Consider the following 6142-nt stretch of genomic DNA (forward strand, 5'->3'; position numbering starts at 1 on the left):
ATACTAAGTGTGCAATTAATATTCTAAAATATTCCTGCACTGCATGTGGCAGAGACCTGTGCGAGGCTCCCTCGCTGGCAAAGTGACGGCGCTGTCTCTCCGGTAGAGAGGAGATGTCCTTATTAACCTTTTTCTCTGAGCTCTGCCTCCAACAAACCAGCATGCTCAACGCTGGACGCTCAGAGTACACACAGCCGACGTTTGTTGTCCTGTCGCCTGAGAACCGTCCTGACAGCGGATAAATAATGTCTTCTGGAGCCTTTTCTCCTCTGAGCTGAACGGCCCGGAGGAGCTAATTGATTGATTCGGTGATGAATCAAAGCCCAGAGTGGAGAAGTGTTGTACGGCTCAACGGAAATTTGTTTTTGATTTGGTTTTTTTGGGGGGTTTTTTACAGCCTGAGTCTTTAGGTGAGGATATGTTCTTGGAAATCAAGGTCAGGCAGCATGTTGTTTATCCAACAACAACATCAACAAAAAGAAAATGCTGCAAAGTCACACAAACTTTACTTTTTTTTATTTCATCACCATTGTTTCAGGCGGCTATGGCTCAGTAGGTACAGCAGGTCATCCACCAATTGGATGATTGGTGGTTTGATTCCCGGCTCCTCCAGTCTACTGGTCGATGTGTCTTTGGGCTTACAGATACTTAAACCCGAATTGCTCCCAATGGTGTGTGAATGAGTGAATGTGACTTAGTGTAAAAAGTGCTTTGAGAGGTCAAAAGGACGAGAAAAGTGTTATATAAGTAGAGTACATTTACCATTTCTGTTTGTGTGTGGCCAGGGATCCATTAAGAGGAAAACTTGTGTGTTTTTCTCCAAACTTTATTTGAAATTGATGTGTAGGCATCGGTCAAGTACCAGGTCAATGCCCCTTATTAAGCAAACTACGATTTTTCTTTGGATGCAAGAGAGGATTTATTCTACATAAAAACTATTTTTTAAACAGGGACTTACAGCAATCTAATGCTGTAGGGTTAGGGAGCACTGTGCCGGAGTTTTAAGATTTTACCACATGTCAACGATCGTCTTGGTATCTTGGATCTTTATGTCTTGGCGAGGAGCTCAAGCTGTAGGATGGGCATACATGTTGGTTTTAACCAGGTGGGGAGTTCTGGTCCTTTGAAATGAGGCCAACGCGGAAGTAACTTAGAACTGCATTCTATCAAAAGGCCACCAGGGGGCGACCGTCTCTATACAAGTCAATGGAGAATTCACCAACTTCTCACTTGATTTCTAACCTCAGTAAACGTTTTCAAAATGTGTTTATGGTCTCAATCGCTAGTTTAAAGCCTTCTTCAATGCAGTATGATGTTCATTTGTGACATTTTGGCCTCCCTGTTCGTCTCTAGGACAATTATGAACTTTTCACTTATATATATATTTTATTTTAGCTAAATGAAACTGGAGATTTAACTCTCATCTCGCCCTGTGAGCTACCAGTGTCCCATATGCAGATGTCTTGAAATGGAAAAGATGGATCAAACTAAGAAAATAAAACCCAAAAAGTTACAAACAGAAAGATTTGAAGGACGGCAGAGCAAAGTTGTGCTTCAGGGTTGAATGATATATAAAAACATTGAGGGAATATAAACTAAGGAGCAAAATGAATTTATTTCCTGTATTACTTTTTAAATTTTTACAGTATTCAGTTTTTTTCCATCATCCTTTCTCTTTAACGACTCTTCAGTGCAACGTCTTTGTTTGGCTTTGTTGTGCGGTTGCATAGGAATAGTCTCAGAAGACACACACACACACACACACACACACACACAGACAGACACTCAGCACACACATTTATTATATGTGTCTGTCTCCTGGGTATCCTCCGGCAGACAGATAAGAGGCGGCAGAAGAAGCCCAGAAAGGCCCTCTGCTGTAGATGATTGTCAGCTCCAGAAATTCAGAGCAGATTTTTGTCAGTCTGCTGTGAAAAAGAAGTCTGCTTCCTCTGGGCTCATCATGCCATCAAGTTGTTAGCTTAATATTTCATTGTGCAGGCTGGGCTTTATGCATCTGAAAATAATTTTTGAAACTCATATTCACTTACATGCAAAGATTAAAATGGGAAAATGAAAAGAAAAATCTATCTGATAAATGATGTAAGTAGTTTTATGCTTCATTTATGTCCTTTATTTTGATTTCCATACACTTACCCCCAGTGTTTCCCCTCCTTTCAGTCCCGACTTTAGCTTCGACAAGCTGTACGCTACCAAGTGGCACATCAGGAAACTACACCCTGCTCCCCTGCTATCAAACAGCTTTATGAATAATATAAATAAGAAAGATTTCTAGGCCACCTGAGGAGCGAGATGACACAAAATAAGGTAATGAGAAGCACCGTAAGGAGCATGAATAACTTGTACAGCATGGCTCACTTTGGATTAAATTCAGTTGTTGTTTCACTCCTTCAAGATACTGGCTGAATCCCTTGTCCATATTCATTGTTAGTAATGAATAAAGGAGCTTTTAAATTGTAATAATGGGGCTCTATGTCATTGCGGAAGTAAACTGAAATTGTACAAGTGACCTCAGACTCCACAGGGTTAAAGATATGCTGGTGCGGGGGTATATTTTTGTGTTTTTGTCTGGTTTTTGGGTCGCTCTGCTGCCATAGACGATATTATCTAGCTAAGCTGTCTCGCCCTGTCAGCGGCTGCTGCATCATAGTGTGCAGCCTTTTGAAGTAAAAAGCAGGTCACTTTGAAAGCTGCAGGCCCTCCCTGTCCACTGCAGAGGGGTCAGGAAAAAGCAATTTGCATTTTAACACGAGGAACAGTTTGAGTGGAGTGTCGCTGCTGCTCCGAGCTCCCTGAAGGGCAGAGCAGAGCCCTCCTATCACGTTTGACACCTCCTTAATAGAGAGGCATGGCTGTGCTGTAGCCTGCCAAAGAAAAAAAAGAAAGATTTATAATCCTGCACTAATACACGCCTTAGATTTATTATATTTAGTTGTTTATTTGCCTGAATATGGGGTCATTTCATTCCCGCTCTGTGATAACTCAAAATCCATCCCCAGACATTTAAAAAGTTTAAATTTTAGCCCAAAAAAATCTCACTTTATGAATACTTGAGAGGAGTATTTTCACGCTGACCTTCAGGGACATGCAGCTCCTCTGAAGGATCAGTTCCTGCCGTGACGGATGTTTTCTGTCCAGGTCAGGACCGAGATTGTAAATGGATGATGGCTGCCATTTGTGAAGGGTACACACAAAATGTTCTCTGAATATTGATCCTGTATGTTTAACTATCAACGCCTCAGAGTTTGAAATCTCTTTTGCAGGGACACAAACCTGTTTAAACAGCCTTATGGGGACTCATCACATCCTCGCATCATTAACCTGCTATTTTAGGGATATAATTAGTACTAGACTGAGACCTGGATAAGATTTGGGTGTAGGTATGGAGCATAGTAAGTGAAGATTATTTTTCACACATACTGTTTTCAAAATCAACTTCCATGATTTGTCCAATTGCTATAAACTCTGGTGAAGACATTTATGGTCCCAAGAAGAGGAATCTTAAAGTCCGTGTAAAGTAAGAATAAATATGTGTTCTGAGTTTGACATACCACAGAAAAGTGTGTTGTTAACCACCCTGCCAAATTTGGATGATTAAAAAAATCGAATATGAAATTAGGCTTCAAAGTTGTGTAAAAATCAGCCTCTTTCTCTGCTCCCAAACGCTGTGGGCGTGGCCGCCGAGTCCGCTGAAGCCCCGCCCCCTACAAAGTGTCACCTGTCAATCAAAGTCACCACCTCTACCAGAAACACGTACGCTATGTCTGAGAGCTCTCTGCTGCTAACTCAGCTGCTAGCTCGTCAGCTAACTCGGTGTCTAACTCACGGTTAGCTCGTCAGCTAACTCGGTGTCTAAATCAGCTGCTAGCTCAGCGGCTAGCTGGGTGGCTAACTCAGCTAACTGGCTAACTGTAGACTGTAGTAGTAGTAGTAGTAGTGTGCACTGAAGTTATTTATACTGCTACAGCAGCAGGGCGGGTTTATGCTAATCACCACCGCATTACGTAACACAGTGGTGATTTTCATACACAGAAATCTTGAAACTTGGGAAGCCTAGCTCCACAATTCAAATCTTTTTTGGAAATATATTTATGACCTATTTAATGTGTTTAGAAGAAAATGTCTGAATTCACTTTACGCGGTCTTTAATGCTTGGCTGACTTTTTATCCAGCGACATCAACAGCTCAGTTAGATTTAGCTTTTTTATCTGGCACTACTTTAGTATCTTAAGAGCCTCCCAGCTGTACTAGCATGCAGACTTTTTGTCCTTTGGAGCCCCAAACACATGACCATTAGACAGTTGGAGGACATTATAATGTCACATATTTCCTGTGCAGGTATGTCGAGCAGAAGGCATTTATAAAAATGTTAAACGACACTGCCACCCGAACCAGAGGAGGGACTGATGATGGATGGCCCGGAGCGCAGCAGGAGTGTTGGAGATCCTGGACGTGACGCTTTGATCAATGCGTCTCTGCACACAGCCAGTCAGGAGATGTAGTGCCCGCCATGTTCAGACCCCATTGTTTAATCCAACACTTCATTTGCGAGCAGGAGAAGGTTAACGAGACCAAGATAACCCATTAAATGATCAATTTATCATTCTGAAATCCCTATTTCCCCATTATTCTTTTTTTGGATTTAAATTACTTTTGTCAGTGTTGGAGAGCAACTTGTTACAGTTACTGAGAAAAAATGTTGATGATTACGAAGGAGGTTACATCTGAAGTCAGACCTTTAAGATTTTGCTCATTTTTTAATATTTAACATGTTACTGAATACATATATTGCTGTTTTTAATTCTTTGAAATCAATATTTTTTATATATTTAGTAAATAAATCATGAAGTGGGCTTATTTGGAGCACACATGGGCTTAAATGGAGTCACAGTACCAATTAAACCCACTTTATTCATCAAATATCTTTATTTTATATTCCAAAAATCTACATAAACTAATGAATACATTTTACAATGAGAGATAAATGTTGCTTTATAAGAAATGATCTCCCTTATAAATCATGTCAGTATCACAACACAGCTGGACTTAGATTTTGGTGCTTAATGGGAACATTTACCCTAACAGCTGATCTTAGGTCTAAGGAAGGAAGGAAGGAAGAAAGGAAAGAAGGAAGGAAGGACAGAAGGAGGGAAGGAAGGACAGATGGAAGGAAGAAAGGAAGGAAGAAAGGAAGGAAGGAAGAACAGAAGGAGGAAAGGAAGGATGGAAGGGAGGACAGATGGAAGAAACATGGAAGAAAGGAAGGAAGAAAGGAAAGAAGGAAGGAAGGAAGGACAGATGGAAGGAAGAAAGGAAAGAAGGAAGGAAGGACAGATGGAGGAAGAAAGGAAAGAAGGAAGGAAGGAAGGATGGAAGGAACACTTAACCTAACAGCTGAATTTAGATCTTAGGACGGAAAGAAGGAAGGAAGGAAGGAAGGAAGGAAGGAAGGAAGGAAGGAAGGAAGGACAGATGAAAGGACAGATGAAGGAAGAAAGGAAAGAAGGAAGGAAATGTTGTCCTTTCCCTCCTAAACATTCACATACACGAATGCACAGTCACTTACAAGCACATCTAAAATCTAAAAACAGCAAACTCTCCAAAACTTCTAACAAAAAACCCCCTGGAGGAGTTGTTCTTTGTACTTTCCTCCTTGTGTAATTTGTCTGCTTTATCTCAGCTGAGGGATTGAGCTGGCTTTTGGGTGCATGTTTAGATAGCCCGGACATCCATTATCAGTCCAAGGCAAACCCGATTTAGACCCTCGGTAAGAGAATTACTCAGGAGGAGAGGAGAGATGCGTGATTCTGTCACCTTCTCTTCCAACCCCTCGGCCCCCGTCGCTGCTCTTTAATTGGGCTGCTAATCAATTAAAGCCTGTGTGCAAAGATCCTCCTCAGCCCAGTGCATAAATGAGGCTGGCAGTAGGATTTGTGAGACACTGAGAGAGGTGACTAAACAGAACACGTTTCCTGTCATCCTGCTCATCATAATCAACGCTGAATAAATATTTGAGCTTCAGAAAATACTCGAAACATAGTCGTGGTTATCAATTAATTATAAGTCTTAACCCTTCTGGTGTCCTCAGGTCAAGCAAGGACTGAGGAAGGAAGGAAGGAAG

Source organism: Scomber japonicus, chromosome 7 (assembly GCF_027409825.1).
Source record: "Scomber japonicus isolate fScoJap1 chromosome 7, fScoJap1.pri, whole genome shotgun sequence".
Taxonomy (NCBI): Eukaryota; Metazoa; Chordata; class Actinopteri; order Scombriformes; family Scombridae; genus Scomber; species Scomber japonicus.